At 40.0% G+C, this 23179-nt stretch overlaps 1 long non-coding RNA gene across 3 annotated transcripts in view; it reads left to right on the top strand.

Moving 5' to 3' along the window:
- The window catches only part of LOC123331422, a 42805-nt gene extending 20298 nt beyond the window's left edge, over positions 1-22507 (top strand). For 2 of the 3 annotated variants that reach the window (XR_006548059.2, XR_006548060.2), the window contains exons 2-3: positions 12526-12682; positions 20903-22507. This is a non-coding gene — a long non-coding RNA (uncharacterized LOC123331422). Of the gene's footprint in view, positions 1-12525; positions 12683-12981; positions 13072-20902 lie in introns of all 3 variants that reach the window. The other variant, XR_006548061.2, reaches the window with a different exon arrangement.
- Positions 22508-23179: the final 672 nt, after the last annotated feature.

Here is a 23179-nt window from a genome sequence, read left to right as displayed (position 1 = left end):
TAGCTTGTGAGTGAAGAGAAGAATTTTGATGGTAGCTAGGGAAATAATAAAAGGGAACAAAGAGAAATTATATACTCTGTTTATAGACAGATGCTGGGACTCAATACAACTTTCTCTTTGAGTAAACTTGAAATAGAGATTGAAAGTTATAAGTTCAGTTCAGTTGTTCAGTCGTGAGCGTGACTGAGCTGTCGTGAGTCGTTCAGTCGTGTCTGACTCTTTGCAACCCCATGAACCGCAGCACTCCAGGCCTCCCTGTCCATCACCAACTCCTGGAGCCCACCCAAACCCATGTCCGTTGAGTCGGTGATGCCATCCAACCATCTCACCCTCTGAAATCCCCTTTTCCTCCTGCCGTCTATCTTTCCCAGCATCAGGGTCTTTTCAAGTGAGTCAGCTCTTCACATCAGTTGGCCAAAGTATTGGCGTTTCAGCTTCAACATCAGTCCTTCCAATGAACACCCAGGACTGATCTCCTTTAGGATGGACTGATTGGATCTCTCTGCAGTCCAAGGCACTCTCAAGAGTCTTCAACACCACAGTTCAAAAACATCAATTCTTTAGTGCTCAGCTTTCTTTATAGTCCAACTCTCACATCCATACATGACCACTGGAAAAATCATAGCCTTGACTAGACGGACCTTTGTTGACTAGAGAAAGTAATGTCTCTGCTTTTTAATATGCTGTCTAGGTTGGTCATAACTTTCCTTCCAAGGAGTAAGCGTCTTTTAATTTCATGGCTGCAATCACCATCTGCAGTGATTTTGGAGCCCAGAGAAATAAAGTCAGCCACTGTTTCCCCATCTATTTGCCATGAAGTGATGGGACCAGATGCCATGATCTTAGTTTTCTGAATGTTGAGCTTTAAGCCAACTTTTCCACTCTCCTCTTTCACTTTGATCAAGAGGCTTTTTAGTTCCTCTTCACTTTCTGCCATAAGGGTGGTGTCATCTGCATATCTGAGATTATTGATATTTCTCCTGGCAATCTTGATTCCAGCTTGTGCTTCTTCCAGCCCAGCGTTTCTCATGATGTACTCTGCATAGAAGTTAAATAAGCAGGGTGACAATATACAGCCTTGACATACTCCTTTTCCTATTTGGAACCAGTCTGTTTTTCCATGTCCAGTTCTAACTGTTGCTTCCTGACCTGCATATAGGTTTCTCAAGAGGCAGGTCAGGTAGTCTGATATTCCCATCTCTTTCAGAATTATCCACAGTTTATTGTGATCCACACAGTCAAAGGCTTTGGCATAGTCAATAAAGCAGAAATAGATGTTTTTCTGGAACTCTCTTGCTTTTTCCATGATCCAGCGGATGTTGACAATTTGATCTCTGGTTCCTCTTCCTTTTCTAAAACCAGCTTGAACATCTGGAAGTTCACGGTTCATGTATTGCTGAAGCCTGGCTTGGAGAATTTTGAGCATTACTTTACTAGCGTGCGAGATGAGTGCAATTGTGTGGTAGTCTGAGCATTCTTTGGCATTGCCTTTCTTTGGGATTGGAATGAAAACTGACCTTTTCCAGTCCTGTGGCCACTGCTGAGTTTTCCAAATTTGCTGGCATATTGACAGCATCATCTTTCAGGATTTGAAATAGCTCCACTGGAATTCCATCACCTCTACTAGCTTTGTTCATAGTGATACTTCCTAAGGCCCACTTGACTTCACATTCCAGGATGTCTGGCTCTAGGTGAGTGATCACACCATCGTGATTATCTGGGTCATGAAGATCTTTTTTGTACAGTTCTTCTGTGTATTCTTACCACCTCTTCTTAATATCCTCTGCTTCTGTTAGGTCCCTACCATTTCTGTCCTTTATTGAGACCATCTTTGCATGACATGTTCCCTTGGTATCTCTAATTTTTTTGAAGAGATCTCTAGTCTTTCCCATTCTGTTGTTTTCCTCTATTTCTTTGCATTGATCGCTAAGGAAGGCTTTCTTATCTCTTCTTTGGAACTCTGCATTCAAATGGGTATATCTTTCCTTTTCTCCTTTGCTTTTCGCTTCTCTCCTTTTCACAGCTATTTGTAAGGCCTCCTCAGACAGCCATTTTGCTTTTTTGCATTTCTTTTTCTTGGGGATGTTCTTGATCCCTGTCTCCTGTACAATGTCACGAACCTCCGTCCATAGTTCATCAGGCACTCTGTCCATCAGATCTAGTCCCTTAAATCTATTTTTCTCTTCCACTGTATAGTCATAAGGGATTTGATTTAGGTCATACCTGAATGGTCTAGTGGTTTTCCCCACTTTCTTCAATTTCAGTCTGAATTTGGCAATAAGGAGTTCATGATCTGAGCTACAGTCAGCTTCCGGTCTTGTTTTAAGTTACAAGTTATAAGTTTAAAGTTTAAGCTTTAGGTATCAGTTTTAAGTTTAAGTTATAAGATCAGACTGAAATATTGGAAAGAATCTATTCAGTTTAACTCGTATCAGTTATTTGTATAATAAAGTTCTTCCATGTTGATACTCCTAATGAGTCAACATACCTCAGTCAAAATGGATAAAGAAGAGAGTCATTATAAAATTAATGTAGAGTGCAAGAGAAAATGCAATAAATGATAAAAATACTTTTATTGTGATAAAGTTTCCTCAGTGAAGAGAGTCATGGATCCTTATGAACCAAATCTTCATTCAGTGAAGATTTATAATAAAAAAAAAGGAAGGAATACAAGGAGAAATGTAAAAAATCATTGTAGAAATAAAGCCTTTAAAATGTGATGAGACAACTAAAACTTGGCAAGGTGGATTTACTTGCCCAGAATCAGGCAGGGAGAGAATGGCTGAATGAAGCCTGGAGCCCAGTTCCATTGACCACTGGTCTGTGTTCTCTGCATCTCCATATGCTGACTTCCTTCCTTGACGCACGCATGATTACACATAAACCTACAAATGAAAACATGTCCCATGCCTAAAGCTGACACTTAGGGAGTTTTTGTTGTTTTTATTTTTATTGTTGTTAATTGTATATTCAGGAGTCAAAAGTTGTGAGAGAAAAAGTTCTGTTGGCTATGTTTAGGAGAATTAATGTTTCAAAAGGCAAAATAACTTTGGAAGCCTGGAATAACTTCATAAAATTTGACTTTCGTAAATCAGTTTTCATTCCTCAAGCAAGAGCAAATAAATAGCCAAGCAGCAAACACAAAATCATTACATACGAAAGTGACTGGCATATGGCAACTGCATTCTCCCTCCCCTTACTCCTTCTAAACTATTGAGATGATGAAGGAAACTAGGAAGGGAAAACCCTTTAGTTTACTTTCCAAACCCTTGAAATAACACTGTAGTCTGGCAGTCTGCTACAGACCAGATGCTGACAGACACACTGTCTCTTCAGCTGTATTCAGAGGGTGCCAAAAGAACAAATAGCTCCGAGTGTAACAACAAAAAAAAATGTTCATGTCTGAACAAAGTTTTCTCTTCATAGCTGTCTTTGCCCATATAGAATTAACAATTGGAAATCATATAGGTTTCAGTAAAAGAAAGAAGGGAAAAGGGAAGGAAGCAGAGGAAGGAGAGGAAAAGAAGAAAAAAGGAAAAGAATCTCATCAGTTCATATGTAAGACACTGGAAAATATTAGAGATGGTCATTGAAAACTTGTAAATGGCATGAAATAGAATGAAATAGGAATCATTCAATCCCATTATAACTTTGTTGATAACACAAAATCATTGAGTAAATCCTGGTTCACTGGCATTTCTTTTGAATTCTACTTCCTGGGGAAGAACAAGAAAGAAATGATGGTGCTTGTGTTTTAACAGAAAGTAAGAAGTCCCAGACCTAATGCTCTTTATCCTAGCGTTCACCTTTATAACCTGCGAGTCCAAGTTTCTCATTATTTCATCAGGATGGGGGTAGAGTAGGGGACTTCCCAGGTGGGCCCTAGTGGTAAAGAACCTGCTTGCCAATGCAGGAGACGTAAGAGATGTGGGTTCGATCCCCGGGTTGGGAAGATTCCCTGGAGGAGGGCATGGCAGCCCACTCTGGTATTCTTGCCTGAAGAATCCCATGGACAGAGGGGCCTGGCAGGCTTCAGTCCATAGGATTGCAAAGAGTCAAACATGACTGAAGTGACTTAGCAGCAGCAGGAGCAGAGGGTAGAGTAGGGACCGGATTTGCCTAGAGTGGGGAGATCTCAGTGCTGCTGCTGCTGCTAAGTTGCTTCAGTCGTGTCCAACTCTGTGCGACCCCACAGACGGCAGCCCATCAGGCTGCCCCATCCCTGGGATTCTCCAGGCAAGAACAATGGAGTGGGTTGCCATTTCCTTCTCCAATGCATGAAAGTGAAAGTGAAAATGAAGTCGCTCAGTCATGTCTGATTCTTCATGACCCCATGGACTGCAGCCTACCAGGCTCCTCCATCCATGGAATTTTCCAGGCAAGAGTACTGGAGTGGGGTGCCATCGCCTTCTCCGGATCTCAGTGCTACCATCTATCAAATCATGTCAACACGTGGTTCTTGTAATTGTTCATGACTTAGGTTGGTAGTTAGAAGTGAAGAATCTCACAGACCAAGAGTATATCCTTGTCACTCATAGACCTGAAAATTCCTTGCCTACAGACCTGTTTCAATTCAATTCAGTCACTTTAACTGAACATTTCTTTTAAGTAGTATACTTGTTACACTGCTACCATATATATTGCTATATGCCAAGTAGTTGAACTCCTACTGTTCACTACTCAGCTACATGGCTGCATGATCGATCATTGAGTGTCCTATGGAATAATATTAGCAATGAAGTAAAAAAAAAAGAAATCTATTTTAAGCACAGGTAGATTACCAAGTCAAATATTAGGAGGGACTAAAAGGAAAGCATCCAAATGTGTAAACTAAACTTGTCCCTATCTACCTTCCTACCTACCTATTGTTACCAATGACCTAAATTGATTTAGAGTATAGTTAGAAATTCATGAGAACAGAGCATTGAATCCCAGTTGTTTTCAATATGTATGATTCAAGATGCACGAATGGTATGTTGCCTTACTGGTGGTCATTAGATAAGAAGAGATATGATATGGTGGTTTTGATTCCCATCAAAAGGACTAACATTAGCAGCTTGTTCCTAAAAATATCCTGTACTTTAGTTGTGTGAGTCTGCCTTGCATTATCTTACATGGAGCAAATGTTGGGAGAGGGGTGACTCAGGCATACAGGAATAGGAGAGAACAGTGACTTCTTAGAAATGAAAAGTTGAAATAAAATCTTTTGAGTCAACAGGGAAGATGCCACAATTGTGTGCATGCACACACACGCAAATCTATATTTAGAGGTATGACTCACAGCCAGGAAGAAGAGAGATTTCATATTCATACCTTACAAAAATTCCCCTTTGCCAGTTCCTCATGGATCGATAAGAGAGAATAGGTGCTTTTTTGTGTTTTGTGATGTTGTAAGTTATACACACGTTATTCCTACCAGTCTCTAATAAGTACCAGAATTGCAGGATTTTTGTCTTAAAGTTTGTTTGAAAAGGAACACTGGATTTGCCAGCTCATCACATATTGAATGCAATGGTGATACTTTACACAGTTCTTTGCTGTCTTTGTCAGAAGTTTCTGATCATATTGTTTCTAAGATAACTTGGGATAATAATTATACAAGAACCTTTGTGGCCTATTTTTCTTGAGTCCAGTTGGAATCCCTGGGGAGTAAATTTAAACCTTAAGAGGTCATACCAAGGACATCTAAATTGGTCAGGTCACAACCAGAGAGTGGAGCAGGTCCAAGGCCAGTGAAGGAGCTCAGAGCCCATTGAAGCACTTATTAAAGGGAAATGTGAATAAGCTTTCCCAGATTTTTTGCTTCCAGGCCACGGATCAGTCACCAACGATGTGTATGTTTTCATGGAATGTCTAGATCAGTATATATCTTAGGGTAGCCCTGTGGTTTCCCCACATTGTCTTAGTCCCCACATGCATCATTATGTAACTTGTAGGATTATTTTGGAGAGGAAAAAATAATACAAATTACAGGCAAGAAAGAAAAGGTAGGAATATGGGTACTTACTGCTGCTGCTGCTGCTAAGTCGCTTCAGTCGTGTCTGACTCTGTGCGACCCCATAGATGGCAGCCCACCAGGATCCCCCATCCCTGGGATTCTCCAGGCAAGAACACTGGAGTGGGTTGCCATTTCCTTCTCCAATGCAGGAAAGTGAAAAGTGAAAGTGAAGTCGCTCAGTCGTGTCCGACTCTTAGCGACCCCATGGACTGCAGCCTACCAGACCTCTCCGTCCATGGGATTTTCCAGGCAAGAGTACTGGAGAGGGGTGCCATTGCCTTCTCCGTATGGGTACTTAACGGAGGTCTAAATAATGGAATCCAGAGGGATGCAAGCAGAACTAGTTTCTCACGATTAGGAACATACTGGCAAAGGATATGTGTAGTCAAGCTTCTAAGTTTGCAGGAGGTAGTAAATTGTTTGAAGGAGAGAAATGTCAACCAACAAAAATAATCATAGAGAGCTCACCAGAAAATTATCAGCTGAATGCCAGTGAGAGTGAATGAAAAGTAGTATGTGAGAAAACAAAAGATTTCTTTTGTTTTGCTTCTGGGGATGGACTCTGAGGTATCACATATGCTCAGATCAGATCAGATCAATCACTCAGTCATGTCCGATTCTTTGCGACCCCATGAATCACAGCACGCCAGGCCTCCCTGTCCATCACCAACTCCCGGAGTTCACTCAGACTCACGTCCATCGAGTCAGTGATGCCATCCAGCCATCTCATCCTCTCTCGTCCCCTTCTCCTCCTGCCCCCAATCCCTCCCAGCATTAGAGTCTTTTCCAATGAGTCAGCTCTTCACATGAGGTGGCCAAAGGACTGGAGTTTCAGCTTTAGCATCATTCCTTCCAAAGAAATCCCAGGGCTGATCTCCTTCAGAATGGACTGGTTGGATCTCCTTGCAGTCCAAGGGACTCTCAAGAGTCTTCTCCAACACCACAGTTCAAAAGCATCAACTCTTCGGCGCTCCGCCTTCTTCACAGTCCAACTCTCACATCCATACATGATCACTGGAAAAACCATAGCCTTGACTAGACGAACCTTTGTTGGCAAAGTAATGTCTCTGCTTTTGAATATGCTGTCTAGGTTGGTCATAACTTTCCTTCCAAGGAGTAAGCGTCTTTTAATTTCATGGCTGCAGTCACCATCTGCAGTGATTTTGGAGCCCAGAAAAATAAAGTCTGACACTGTTTCCACTGCTTCCCCATCTATTTGCCATGAAGTGATGGGACCAGATGCCATGATCTTCGTTTTCTGAATGTTGAGCTTTAAGCCAACTTTTTCACTCTCCACTTTCACCTTCATCAACAGGCTTTTGAGTTCCTCTTCACTTTCTGCCATAAGGGTGGTGTCATCTGCATATCTGAGGTTATTGATATTTCTCCTGGCAATCTTGATTCCAGTTTGTGTTTCTTCCAGTCCAGCATTTCTCATGATGTACTCTGCATATAAGTTAAATAAACAGGGTGACAATATACAGCCTTGATGAACTCCTTTTCCTATTTGGAACCAGTCTCAGAGAAGTCCTAAAGTTACTCTGTCCAAAGCTTGATGAATGAAATGGATCATCTTTTTTTGTTGTCGAATGTTTGAGAAGCTAGGTTTCCAGGATCTCCCTCAGAGGAAAAAGGAAAACGGGACTTGTTTGGACTTCTTATGTTATTGAGCCAGATTTCCCAGTTCCAGCCTAAACTGTCCAATAGGCAGCCCCGTGTTGCACACCAAGGCATCCTAGTCTTTTCATTCATTTAACCGTGTAGGATGTGGTTTGCCTGATTATTGCAGTTTGGTGTCTCCAAGAAGCAAACCTTCAGATGGAGGTTGGCCTTGAGACTTTTTAGGGCATGCCTGTGAACATATCCCTTGTTGAAGGGAAGGGAAGGGGAGGAAGCCAGATTCGGAAGAGGGAAAAGCTGAGCTGTGATGCAGTCTTAACAGATGTCTCTGCCCACCGTATGGGGAATTATAAAGAGGGAATGAAACTGCAGAGGTGTCATGGGCTGGGCCTTTCTCCCACTGTGTTAATCAGTCATTATATGTGGGGCCTCTTGTGGGGGAGGGTTTCCTTTAGCTGAGCTGTTCCCCCAAGGGGACTGATGGCTGAGGGTGGAACGCCAGAAGCAGTTCCAGTAGCTCTGAGTAATTTGTCCTTTATTCCTGAAGAGGGATCTTGGCAGCGCATCCCAGCATCCCCACTGCTGCCTCCATCCTGACTCCAGTTCCCATTCCTGATTTACATGTTGGACAACAAAACACTGCTCTGTTCAGTGCGAGATCAGGGCTTAACTGCCAAGTACAAGACCAGCTCTTAGGGAAACTGAGATCTATCATCAGTGATCCTGGATTCCCTTCCTGGACTCCTTGTTCCCTTGGCCAACGCCTCTTCCCCTGCTTGCTCCCCGCTTCCTTGCCAGGTGCTCTCCTGCTTACCTCCCCGTGCCTCTACCACACCCACCTTTCCAGTGCAAACAGTTTGATAAATTCATTCATCCAAGCCTGTCAGTGACAGGAACTGGCTTTGCATTTCAATGTAAGGTAGAGTCTTTGGGCACAGAGAGTGAAGCTCTGTGGAACTTCAGGCTCTCTTGGATGTCATTGTTTGGGGAGAGGGAAGCATTCCTGAATCATAGGAACGAAGGGGTATTGTGTGTGCTCAGTCATGTCTGACACTTTGCGACCCCATGGACTGCGGCCTGCCAGGCTCCTCTGTCCATGGAATTTTCCAGACAAGAATACTGAAGCAGTTTGCCATTTCCTTCTCTGAGTTGGGAGTCCTCAATCCCTGAAGTTTAAGCATGGCTCCGGCGAGATCCCACAAGATTTTGAGGCTTGGGCCAGCAAAAGAGAAAAGAAAAATAAGCTTTCCATGGAGGTTCCTACTGCTGGGCATGATTGACAACTGCTGATGAAAGCAAGAGCTGGTTCCCTCAGCGTGGGAACAGCTGCTGCCTAGCAACTCAGGCTCAAGAATCAAAGCAGAGGTTTTCCTACCCCGAACCAAGAATTCATCCCTTGTCAATTCTGATGAGTTTGTTAAAGTGAGTCCAAAGGAAGACTGGAGAAGCTAGACCTCTGTTAAAGTGATGAGTAGTTTGCATAGAACTAGGGTTAGCTGGTCAGTTTTCCTTCCCCTCAGTGGTCCCCACCTCTTCTAGATGCTAGCCTTCCAGCTTTTGGTAGCAAGAACCTTTGATAACCTAAAGGAAGATTTAAAATGGAAGAATTTTAGAACATTTTATTGGTACATTATGACCCTCTGCTGTTTAAGACATGAAAAATTTCTCAAAGACTTTATGTGTTCTAATAAGCTGTGAAACTGTGTCTGTACAGTTCCATCTGATCCCATCTTATTATTTGAGGGAACTTAATCTCTTCCTGTAATAGTCTGAAATTTACACCATCAACAATAAGTTTGATATTGTACTCTTAAAAAATCGCAAATTACCTACATTTGACACATCAGTGGGTTATTTCCTAGAAAAAGTATATGGAAAATAAGTGAACTGTTACAGGAGTAGATTTGAAAAAAATGTCTAGCTGAATTCACTTTCAATTCTGCTTCATATTGTACCTGTTTATTTTCAACAGACTTCTTCCATATCAACAGTAATATTTTCTTATGTCCTACTAGAATGTGAATCCTATGGAAGCAGAGATTTTTGCTTGTTTTGTTCATAGATATATTGGGAACAGATATATTCCTGGGAACATTAGGAATCAATAAATGGTTGTAGAATGAAATTAATATTTCTTGTCACCAGTTAGAAGCTCAGAATTCTCAAGCTGCTCTTTGGCATCTCAGAATATCTTACCTTTGCTCCAGTCTGTGTTTTTGCTAATGATGACTTAACTAGTAATCCTTTTGGCTTAGTAATGAGAGTTGGCCCAGAGTCATGATTCCCAGAATTAATCCAGTCATTAGTTGGAGAACCTTGAACAAGTCATTTAAATTTTCTGGATCTCTATTGGTTCATCCATAGAAGATGATTTAATGATTCCTTTATCTTACAAGACATTGGATTGGTATAATAGCATAACAAATAGTTTATGGTTAAAAGCAAGAACTTCTGGATATAGACTCAAATCCTAACTTCTTACTTGCTAATTGTATGACCTTAGGCCAGATATTTTTCTTGCCTGGAGAATCCCATGGGCAGAGGAGCCTGGTGGGCTACAGTCCATAGGGTCACAAAGAGTTGGATATGACTGAGCAACTAACACACAGGCCAGATATTTAATCACTTTATGTTTCAGTTTCTTCACATGTAAGATAGAAATATTTATAGTACCCCTCTGTTAGAATTTGGAGAAGGAAATGGCAACCCACTCCAGTATTCTTGACTGGAGAATCCCATGGACGGAGGAGCCTGGCGGGCTACAGTCCACGGGGTTGCAAAGAGTCAGACACAACTGAGCGACTTTACTACTTTACTTTCTGTTAGAATTATTGTACAAATAAAAGTAGTCGATATATACAAAAATACTTGAAATAGTGCCTACCACATAGAAGTACTCATAATAAATATTAGGTATTGTTTATTATGTAATGTAAAACAACTTGGAAAATGTGAATTACTGTACAAATGTAATTAGATTTCCATTTAATAAGTCACTGACTGTGTGGATCACAATAAACTGTGGAAAATTCTGAAAGAGATGGGAATACCAACCACCTGATCTGCCTCTTGAGAAATCTGTATGCAGGTCAGGAAGCAACAGTTAGAACTGGACATGGAACAACAGACTGGTTCCAAATAGGAAAAGGAGTACGTCAAGGCTGTATATGGTCACCCTGTTTATTTAACTTATATGCAGAGTACATCATGAGAAATGCTGGACTGGAAGAAACACAAGCTGGAATCAAGATTGCCGGGAGAAATATCAATAACCTCAGATATGCAGATGACACCACCCTTATGGCAGAAAGTGAAGAGGAACTCAAAAGCCTGTTGATGAAGGTGAAAGTGAAGAGTGAAAAAGTTGGCTTAAAGCTCAACATTCAGAAAACGAAGATCATGGCATCCGGTCCCATCACTTCATGGCAAATAGATGGGGAAGCAGTGGAAACAGTGTCAGACTTTATTTTTCTGGGCTCCAAAATCACTGCAGATGGTGACTGCAGCCATGAAATTAAAAGACGCTTACTCCTTGGAAGGAAAGTTATGACCAACCTAGATAGCATATTGAAAAGCAGAGACATTACTTTGCCAACAAAGGTTCGTCTAGTCAAGGCTATGGTTTTTCCTGTGGTCATGTATGGATGTGAGAGTTGGACTGTGAAGAAAGCTGAGTGCCGAAGAATTGATGCTTTTGAACTGTGGTGTTGGAGAAGACTCTTGAGAGTCCCTTGGACTGCAAGGAGATCCAACTGGTCCATTCTGAAGGAGATCAGCCCTGGGATTTCTTTGGAAGGAATGATGCTAAAGCTGAAACTCCAGTCCTTTGGCCACCTCATGTGAAGAGTTGACTCATTGGAAAAGACTCTGATGCTGGGAGGGATTGGGGGCAGGAGGAGAAGGGGACGAGAGAGGATGAGATGGCTGGATGGCATCACTGACTCGATGGACGTGAGTCTGAGTGAACTCCGGGAGTTGGTGATGAACAGGGAGGCCTGGCGTGCTGCGATTCATGGGGTCGCAAAGAGTCGGACAGGACTGAGCGACTGATCTGATCTAATCTGATCTGATGGCTCATGCTAAAATGAATGACTAATGCTGAAATTTTAGGCCCTCTAATAAGTTAGGATGTGAATGATTTGGCATCTCTCAAATTGCACCTCACAGTTGGTCATGTATTCTGTCTGTTCCCAGGGCTGGCCTGAGCTGTCCATGTAGTAAGGAATTATCAGTAAATTTAGCCACAATGACTCTGCCTTTTGAGTTCTGTCATCATCTACCTGTGTGATGTTGGATAAATCAATTAGCTTGTTTGATTCTGAGTTTCTGCATTGTAAAACGGGGATGATAACGCTTTTTCAAAGGATTAATGAAGGTCCCAATGAAGAAACTCACTATTCAAATATGAGGCAGTATTGTCCTTTTGTTTATTCTCCTTGACATTTTGATAGATCGTTAACTCTCCTGTCCTGCAGGAGAATTAGGCTGTTTGATGGTGTGCATCTCTAGCTGTAGCCTCTTACAGACTCACATGTTTTTCATTTTTCCATCCATACTCCTCTTTTATGCAAAGTTGAAAACAGACCCTATAAAACAGACTCAGTAAGCCACCCAGTCTGCAGATCCCCAGTTCTGATGGACTGTTTGGGCCGTGGCGGTAGAGGAGGCCTTATTGGCTAATCATTCAGCCTCAATGGCCCATCTCGGAGCAGTACAGTGCTTGCAAGTGGCCAGGTTCCTCTAATTGGCTTAGTTTTACAAGTTTAATACGTTAAACTCCTTCATGAAATAAAGTATTTACATTCTTCTTATGTTTCATAATTATGAATATTTAAGAATTGGAAAATTGGATGTAGAATATGCAAGAGCTTCCAAGAATGTTTTCATTTTTGGTTTTTTGTTCAAAGGCTGGCTAGATTCTGCTTTAGGACTGTGATAGAATGACTGGTATTGGATTATTCCTCCTGTGACAGACAATCACAAAACTGGAAAAACATGTGAAACAACCATTGTCAGACATTGGAAACTGAATGCAAAGGATGATCCCTGAGAGAGAGTCATTAGGTAAGCCCCACGTGGTTGCAGCTTTCTGCCTGGGGTATTTTTCCAACCATTGTGTGGAGACCTGGAATCTGAGCAGGGAGCAGTAGTCCTGATGGGCTGAAAGCACAGATCAGAGTTTGGGATTTCTGAAGTGGCTGAAATCTGCAAAATAGGACAGTAGAGAGGAGGAGCTGCACAGAGTAGGAGAGGGTTTGTCCTGAAGCCTTGGCTGAGGACTGGGTCACATATGAGCAATGAAATGGTAAATAAGAAATTGCATTTAAATGACAGTTATCTTTTTCTTTTCATAATTTTCTTAGAAGTGAACAGACTTTTTAAAGCAAAATTAATAAGGTTATAAGGGGATTTTACAGTTGCAGAAGCAAAAGACATGACAACGTAGCACAAAGGTGAGTAAGTAAGTGGAATGATATCATTGTAAGCTTATTACACTTTATAAAATGGAAAGTGAAAAGTATCAGATGTAAAGTAGGAGGGACAAAGTAGGAAGTGCAAAGGTTAGATGTGAAGTGTGAAGTTGAAGAAGTACAATATGACTCTAAACAGAATTTGTTAAGGCTGCATATCATTAGCCTGAGAGCAACAACTAAAAATTTAAAATAAAAGGAGTATAACTAAGAAGGCAATGGGAAAATAAAATAGAATACATAAAAGTATTCAGTATTTTTTCCTTCCCCAAAGAAGGCGGGAAACAAGCAACAGACAAAACACAGAACGCATGCACGCATGCTTGGTTGCTCAGTTGTGTCTGACTCTCTGCGACCCCATGAATTGTAGCCTGCCAAACTCCTCTGTCCTTGGGATACTCCAGGCACGCATACCAGAGCGAGTTGCCATTTACTTCTCCAGGTGATCTTCCCAACCGAGAGACTGAGCCCACATCTGCCCAGTCTCCTGCATTGCAGGTGGACTTTTTACTTGCTGAGCCATTGGCAGATGGAAAACAACTAGCAAGCAGGTGAATTTAAATCCAACTTTATGGATTATTTCAATAAATGTAAATGGACTAAACTCCGATTAAAAAGCAGGAATTTTATGTTTGGATAAAAAAACAAGGCCAGTAAGCGATATCTATAAGAAACACACTCGGAAAATACATAGAATAGAAAGAAATATACCATACAACAGTGGACATAGCAAAACTGGCATTACTATATTACTATCAGGTAAGTTAGACTTCAAGACAAAAAGTATTAGAAGAGATAAAGAGACATCAAAAGGACACAATAACCTTAATATATATGCACCTAAATGAAAGAAAAAAATTATGAGTTAAAAACTGAAAAATGAAAAGGAAAACTCCACAGTCACAGTTGGTGAGTAGAGCATCCCTCTTTCAGTAATTTGATAAAGTGGAAAAAAGTCAGTAAAGATATAAAAATCTAATGACACTATTAATCAAATGTACTTATCATTTACCAAACACTACACGCCAAAACTACAGAATATTCCTTCTACTCAAGTGCACATGGAACATTTACTATAATAGCCATCTGCTCAGCCATAAAGTAAATCTCAAATTTAAAAGGATTGAAATCATATGTATTCTCTGACAACAGTGAAATTAAGTTAGAAATCAATTGCAATATGTTACCTAGAAAATCCCCCCTAATATTTGGATATGGGAATAATGCATCTATCAACAATCCATGGCTCAGTGAAAAAAAAAAATCACAGGGAAAATTAGAAAATATTTTGAACTTGTAAACATAATTTATCAAAATTTTGAAACTCAGCCAATGCAAGACTTAGAAGGAAATTCAGAGATTTAAATATCCATATTAGAAAATTAAAATGTTAAAATCAAGATCTGTTTTTAAATTAAGCAGCTAATCAAGTTAAGTAGGAAGAAGGAAATAATAAAGATAAAAATAGAAATTGATGAAACAGAATACAAGTAATAAAGAAAATTATCAGAGCTAACAGTTGGTTTTGAAAAGCTCACACCCTGGCCAAAGCAGAGATGAATCTCCCAGTTCCTACACTCATATAACACATTCCATACACGCTTTCTAGGAGACCTCAGCAAAAGTGTTCTCTTATAATCTGCACTCATGCTGATAACATGAGACAAGTGAACAATGTAGCAAATAGAAAAAAAATCATTCCATAAAATATATGTAATCAGATGAGTCCTGGAAAAGTCAATTTATTTGCATACAACCTTCAGAAATCATCCTAAAAATTACTTAGCTTTTCAACAAAAGTACATGCTAAAGGTTTTTGTTTCATTTTTATTCTATCTTTTACCAATTTTTTATTGAAGTATAGTTGAGTTACAATGTTGTATTAATTACTGTTGTACAACAAAATGATTTATATATATATATTTTCCATTATGGCTTATTATATGATACTGAATATAGTGTTCTATGCTATACAGTAGAACCTTGTTGTTTACCCATCCTGTATATAAAAGCTTACGTTTGCTAACCCCAATCTCCTACTCCATTTCTCCCCCAACTCTGTCTCCCTTGGCAACCACCAAGGATTGCCTATTCTCTGTGTCCCTGTTTCTCTTTCATAGATAGATTTGTGTCATATTTTAGATTCCACATATAAGTGATACGGTGTTTGTCTTGCTGACTCCACTTAGTATGATAATCTCTAGTTGCATCCATGTTCTGGCACATGGCATTATTTCATTCTTTTTTATGGCTGAGTAGTACTCCATTGTATATGTTTACCACTCCTTAATCCATTCATCTGCTGATGGACATTGAGGTTATTTCTGTGTCTTGACTATTGTGAATAGTGCTTCGATGAACATAGGGATGCATGTTTATTTTCAGATTATAGTTTTGTCCAGATATAAGCCTGGGAATGGGATCGCTGGATCATACAATAATTTTATTTTTAGTTTCCAGAGGAACCTCCATACTGTTTTCCATAGCAGCTGCACCAACTTTACATTCCCACCAACAGTGTGAATGGCTTCCCTTTTCTCCACACCCTCTCTAACATTTGTTATTTGTAGACTTTTAATGATGGCCACTCTGACTGACGTGAGGTGGTACCTCATTGTAGTTTTGACATGCATTTCTCTAATAATGAGCAATGTTGAGTACTTTTTCATGTGCTTATTGGCCATCTGTATTTCTTCTTTGAAGAAATATCTATTGAGGTCTTTTGCCCATTTTTTGATTGAGCTATTTGTTTCTGTTGTCAAGTTTTTGTATACTGTGGAAATGATGCCCTTGTCAGTAACATTATTTACAAATATTTTCTCCCAGTCTGTAGGTTATCTTTTCATTTTGTTTATGGTTTTCTTTGCTGTGCAAAAGTTTGTAAGTTTCATTAGGTCACATTTGTTTATCTTTGTTTTTACTTCTATTGCCTTGGGAGACTGATCTAAGATTTATGTCAGAGAACGTTTTGCTGATGATCTCTTGTAGGAGTTTTATGGTGTCATGTCTCCCCTTCCCCACACCCTGTGTGGCATGTGGGATTTTAGTTCCCCGACCAGAGCTGGAAACTGTGCCCCCTGCATTGGAAGCATGGAGTCATAACCATTTGATCACCGGGGAAGTCACTTTGTGTTATGTCCTATGTATACAGCTTTAAGCCATTTTGAATTTATTTTTATGTATGGTGATCTAACTTCATTGATTCTCATGTGCTGTCTAGCTTTCCCAACACTTGCTAAAGAGACTATCTTTTTCCTATTGTATAATCTTGCCTCCTTGGTTGAAGATTGTGTGGGTTTATTTCTGGGTTCTCTATTCTGTTCCGTTGACCCATATGTCTGTTTTTGGGCCAATACCAAACTGTTTTGATTACTGTAGTTTTGTACTATTAAGTCTGGGAGGGTCATGCCTCCTGCTTCGTTTTTCTTCAGGGTGGCTTTGTCCATGCTTGTTGCTGTTCAGTCGCTCAGTCGTGTCTGACTCTGTGACACCAGTGGATTTCAGCACACCAGGCTTCCCTGTCCTTCACTATATCCCAGAGTTTGCTCAAGCTCACATCCATTGAGGTGATGATGCCATCCAACCATCTCATCCTCTGTCGTCCCCTTCTCCTCCTGCCCTCAATCTTTCCCAGCATCAGGGTCTTTTCCATTGAGTCTGTTCTTCACATCAGGTGGCTAAAGTATTGGAGCTTCAGCTTCAACATCAGTCCTTCCAATGAATATTCAGAGTTGATTTCCCTTAGGATTGATCGGTTTGATTTCCTTGCAGTCCAAGGGACTCTCAAGAATCTTCTCCAACACCACAATTCAAAAGCATCAGTTCTTCAGCACTCAGCTTTCTTTATAGTCCAACTCTCACATCCATACATGACTACTGGAAAAACCATAGCTTTGACTATACAGACCTTTCTTTGCATCAGGAGACTCTTTAGTTTCTCTTTGCTTACTGCCATTACGGTGGTGTCATCTGCATATCTGAGGTTGTTGATGTTTCTCCCAGCAGTCTTGATTCCAGCTTGTGCTTCACCCAGCCCAGCATTTGTCATGAGATACTGTGCATATAAGTTAAATAATCAGGATGACAATATACAGGCTTGATGTACTCCTTTCCCAATTTTGAACCAGTCCATTGCTCCATGTCTGGTTCTAAGTATTGCTTACAGATTTCTCAGGAAGCAGGTAAGGTAGTCTGGTATTCCCATCTCTTTAAGAATTTTCCATGGTTTGTTGTGATCCACACAAAGGCTTTAGCACAGTCAGTGAAGCAGAAGTAGATGTTTTTCTGGAATTCCCTTGCTTTTTTCTAAAAACAGACCCAATGGATCCAACAGATGTTGGCAATTTCATCTCTGGTTCCTCTGCCTTTTCTCAATCCAGGTTGTACACCTGGAAGTTCTCAGTTCACATACCGCTGAAGCCTAGATTGAAGGATTTTGAGCATTATCTTGCTAGCATGTGAAATGAGTGCAGTTGTGTGGTAGTTGAGAGTTGGGCTATAAAGAAAGCTGAGCACTGAAGAATTGATGCTTTTAAACTGCGGTGTTGGAGAAGACTCTTGAGAGTCCCTTGGACTGCAAGGAGATCTGACCAGTCCATCCTAAAGGAAATCAGTCCTGAATATTCATTGGAAGGACTTATGCTGAAGCTGAAACTCCAATACTTTGGCCACCTGATGTGAAGAACAGACTCATTTGAAAAGATCCTGATGCTGGGAAAGATTGAGGGCAGGAGGAGAAGGAGACAACAGAGGATGAGATGGTTCGATGGTACCACCAACTCAATGGACATGAGTTTGAGTAAGCTCCAGGAATTGGTGATGGACAGGGAGGCCTGGTGTGCTACAGCCTATGGGGTCTGAAAGAGTCGGACATAACTGAGCGACTGAACTGAACTGAACTTAACATTCTTGGGCATTGCTATTCTTTGGAATTGGAATGAAAATTGACCTTTTCCAGTCCCGTGGCCACTGCTGAGTTTTCCAAATTTGCTGGCATACTGAGTACAGCACTTTCACAGCATCATCTGTTAGAATTTGAAATAGCTCAGCCTGAATTCCATCACCTCCTCTAGATTTGTTTGTAGAAATGCTTCCTGTGGCCTACTTGTCTTCACACTCCAGGATGTCTGGGTCATTAAGACTTTTTTGTATAGTTCTGTGTATTCTTGCCACCTCTTTTTAATCTCTTCTGCTGCTTCTAGGTCCTTGCCATTTCTGTCCTTTATTGAGCCCATCTTTGCATAAAATGTTCCCTTGGTATCTCTAATTTTCTTGAAGAGATCTCTAGTCTTTTCCATTCTGTTGTTTTCCTCTATTTCTTTGCATTGTTCACTTAAGAAGGCTTTCTTATCTCTCCTTGCTATTCTTTGGAACTCTACATTCAGATGGGTATATCTTTCCTTTTCTTTGCCTTTCCCTTCTCTTCTTTTCTCAGTTTTGTAAGGCCTCCTCAGACAACCATTTTGCCTTTTTGCATTTCTTTTTCTTGGGGATTGTTTTGGTCACTGCCTCCTGTACAGTGTTACAAACCTCCATCCATTGTTCTTCAGGTGCTCTATCAGATTTAATCCCTTGAATCTATTCATCACCTCCACTGTATAATCATAAGGGATTTGATTTAGATCATACTTGAATGGCCTAGTGGTTTTCCCTATTTTCTTCAGTTTAAGCCAGAATTTTGCAATAAGGAGCTGATGATCTGAGCCACAGTCAGCTCCTGGTTTCATTTTTGCTGACTGTATAGAGCTTCTCCATCTTCAACTTCGAAGAATAAAATCAACCTGACTTCAGTATTGACCATCTGGTGATGTCCATGTGTAATCTCTTGTGTTGTTGGAAGAGGGTGTTTGCTATGACCAGGGTCTTCTATTGGCAAAACTCTGTTAGCCTTTCCCCTGCTTCATTTTGTAATCCAAGGCCAAACTCGCCTGTTACTCCACTTATCTCTTGACTTCCTACTTTTGATTTCCAATCCCCTATGATGAGAAGGACATCTTTTTTTTGGTGTTAGTTCTAGAAGTTCTTTAGGTCTTCGTAGTATGTGTGTGCATGTGTTAAGTAGCTTCCGTCATGTCGGACTCTTTGTGATGCTATGGACCCTAGCCCACCAGTCGCCTCTGTCCAATGGGTTCTCCAGGCAAGAATACTGGAGTGGGTTGCCATGCCCTCCTCCAGGGGATCTCCCCAACCCAGGGCTCGAACGCACATCTCTTATGTCTCCTGCATTGGCAGGCGGGTTCTTTACCATTAGCGATAGCTGGGAAGCCCCCTTCATAGTATACTATGGTTATATTTCTTTTATTTTACAACTTCTGGTTATCTCTGGCATTAATTACCCAATTCTTAACTGCTTGTGCTGTGCTTAGTTGTTCCTTTGTGTCTGCCTCTTTGTGACCCCATGGACTGTAGCCCACCAGGCTCTTCTGTCCATGAAGATTCTCCAGGCAAGAATACTGGAGTGGGTTGCCATGCCCTCCATCAGGTCTTAACTGCTTAGTTTTCTCTATATCAATTGCTAGTGTTTCCCACTTGCTCCAACAGCTTCTTAGTACAATTTCACACATCATAAAACATATGAGATAGTCTCATGTTGGTTTTGTTGTTGTTGTTTTAAAAGGAACCTCTCTTCTGGAGCATCTGTGATTTGCAGCTCTCACTGTTTAAAATGTTTCACTCACTGATGCCATTTTGGGGTTTTCCTTTACCATCAACCAGAGTATTTCTCCAGAGAAGGCAATGGCACCCCACTCCAGTACTCTTGCCTAGAAAATCCCACGGACGGAGGAGCCTGGTAGGCTGCAGTCCATGGGGTCGCTAAGAGTCGGATATGACTGAGGGATTTCACTTTGACTTTTCACTTTCATGCATTGGAGAAGGAAACGGCAACCCACTCCAGTGTTCTTGCCTGGAGAATCCCAGGGACAGGGGAGCCTGGTGGGCTGCCGTCTATGGGGTCACACAGAGTCAGACACGACTGAAGCGACTTAGCAGCAGCAGCAGAGTCTTTCTCTCACCTCTCCTGTGTGTTAATTCCTAGGAAATTTCAAATCTTGTATAATCCTCTTCCTTCATTTATTTTGTTGTTTTGACTTTGTAGCAGCTTCCTGAGAAAGAATGTATCATAAGTAAATTAATTTTGTTTAGATTGCACATATCTAAAGTTTTTATTTCATCTTCTTGCTTAGCAGGATATAGAATTTTAGGTTGGAAATAATTTTCATTTAAGACTTTTGGATGTATTTCTGTATTGTATTTCAGTCTCCAGTGTTGATGTTGAGTAGTCCCAAACCATTCTAATTCTATATTCTTTTGACACTTTCTTTAGCTCTGTATTGTGAGAATGTCTGTTTTTAAAAAAACAATCTTATTGAAGTATGATTGTGCAATGAGCTGCAAAACTGTGAAATTTGAGTTACTGCTTCTTACACTCATGACACTATCACAATAAAGAATATAGCTATTTGGGTATATCAGTTTGCAATATGCAGTTTCCTCATGCCCTTGAATAATTTCTTATTTCTGTCTCTCTTTGCAACCCCTCTCCCATGACCCATCCCCAGAAAACCACTTTTCTGCTTCCTATCAGTATAGACTATTTTGCATTTTCTAGAATTTTCTACAAATGGATTAAAATAGTATGTATTAATACTTTTTTTGCTTGGTTCCTTTCACTCAGCATAATTACTTACAGCTACTTATATTCTTACATGTATCAATATTTCATTTTTTATGACTGGTAAGCAATTTATTGTGTACAGTTAATTTATATGGAAATGCAAATGAGCTAGAAATAGTCAATTTTTTTTTCTCACAGGTCAATAATAAGAAGCAACTCGGTAAAAATAAGCAAAAGATTTGGCTACTTCACAAAAGAAGATATTTAAATAAGCCAATAAGCACATGAAAAAATGCTCGACGTCTTCCATGGTGAGGGAAAAGGAAGTTATAACTGTAGTAAGATCCTCTTACAAATGCACGAGGATACTATTATTAATAAAACTGACAATAGCAAATGTTGGTGAGAATCAAGAGCAACTGGAATTTCCTATATTACTGGTGGGAGTATAAAATGACACAATCTTTTTGGGAAACACTTTGGCAGTCTTTTATTAAGTTATTCATACACTTGCTAACAATTTTTCTCCTAAGTATTTATCCAAGATAATTGAAAGCATATATCTACCCAGACTTGTATACGTTCATTTGAGCAGCTTTATTCAAACTAGCCAAAAACAGGAAATAATCCAAATGTTTATACAAAAGTGAATGGATAAACAAATTATGATGTATTCATATCACAGAATTCTTTTCAGCAATAAAAAAAGAACAAGCATTGATATATACAAAAACACAGATGAATCTCAAAAACTTGAGCTGATCTAAAGAAGCCAGGAACAAGAGTCCATGCTGTATATTCCATTTATATGAAATTCTAGAGCAAACATAATTAAGCTCTATTGATAGAAAACAGGTCCTTGATTGCCTGGGGCAGGATAAAGGGTAAATGATCGCAAAAAGGCATAAAGTAAATGTTGGCAGACAATGAAAATATTCAGTAACTGTCTTGACTGGGATGGAAGTTATAAAAATATATACATTTATCAGATCATGTTGACTTGCATCGTATAATATGGTGCAGGTTATGTTATAGAAATATCTCAGTGACTTGACTCAAATGACTTAAAATTGGCATGTCACTGTATTGTGGATTGCTGCCACATGGCATTTCTACTCTTAGACCCACATCACCCAGAAATCCAGACAGAGGTAAAGGGATAGCAATGTGGCAACGGAAAAGAGAAAAGAAAAACTAAAGTTTATGGTTTCTGAGTGCTTGCTTGTTACCTTAAAAATATGTTTTATAATTTTTGAAAGTTAGAAAATGCTGGATAGTGAAGGGGAAATTTATTCAGGTGCATGTATGAAAACTCAGTCTGGAAATAGAAACTTAGCATTTCTTTCTGGCATGTGCCATCACATACAAAGTAATAAATATGTGGATTTTCTAAGAATTAGAAGACATCTAAATGCATTCAACACTAAAATTCTGCTGAAGAGAGTTGACTCTTTGATGACTCACCAAGCCTGTCATCCCCAGGCCCAACATTTATAAACATTCTGCTGGCAAAGAGCTCAGAATTGGCATCAGAGATTAATGTTTCCTGTTTATAGAGTATGAAATGCATGGGATTTAATGCAGTAGTGTTTAAAAGAAGGCTTTTAGAAGTATAAAGGAATGAGTCTAATGTAGGAGATCTCAGGAATGACAGGGGAGAATGAGGTAAACACAGTTTTCATCATCCTTGGAAACGTGTAACCCCAAGCAAGTTTTTTTCCTTCCTAATTTCCTACAGAAGTGGCCTAAAGCTATTTTCCTTAGCTGACAAGTTGAAATAAACAATTTATATTTTCTTGGAAAGACCCAGTTGTTTTCTTTCATGATTTTACTTTTTAAAATTTTTTATTGGAGTATAGTTGCTTTATAATGTTGTGTTAATTTCTGCTGTACAGCCAAGTGAATCAGCTATATGTAATCAGCTACACATAATGTCCCCTCTTTTTTGGATTTTCTTCCAATTTAGGTCACCACAGAGCACTAAGTAGAGTTCCCTGTCCACACAGTAGGTTCTCACTAGTTATCTATTGTATACATAGTAATATATATATATATATATATATATACCAATCTCAATCTCCCAGTTCATCCCTCTCCCCCATTTCCCCCTTGGTGTCCAAGTGTTTGTTCTCTCTGTGTCTCTATTTCTGCTTTGCAAACAAGTTCATCTATAGCATTTTTCTAGATTCTGTATATATGCATTAATATACAATGTTTCATTTTCTCTTCTTGACCTACTTCACTCTGCATGACAATCTCTAGGACCATCCATATCTCTGCAAATGGCACAATTTCATTCCTTTTTATGACCGAGTAATATTCCATTGTATACATGTACTACATCTTCTTTATTCAGTTCTTGGTTGCTGGATATTTAGGTTGCTTTCTTGTCCTGCCTGTTGTAAATACTGCTACAATGAACATCGGGGTGCATGGATCTCTTGCAGTTATTGTTTTTTTCCCAGTATATGCCCA

The sequence above is a fragment of the Bubalus bubalis genome, chromosome 23 (assembly GCF_019923935.1).
Source record: "Bubalus bubalis isolate 160015118507 breed Murrah chromosome 23, NDDB_SH_1, whole genome shotgun sequence".
Classification (NCBI taxonomy): domain Eukaryota; kingdom Metazoa; phylum Chordata; class Mammalia; order Artiodactyla; family Bovidae; genus Bubalus; species Bubalus bubalis.
The sequence above is the reverse complement of the archived record's forward strand: the minus strand, read 5'-3'. Positions and strand labels throughout refer to the sequence as shown.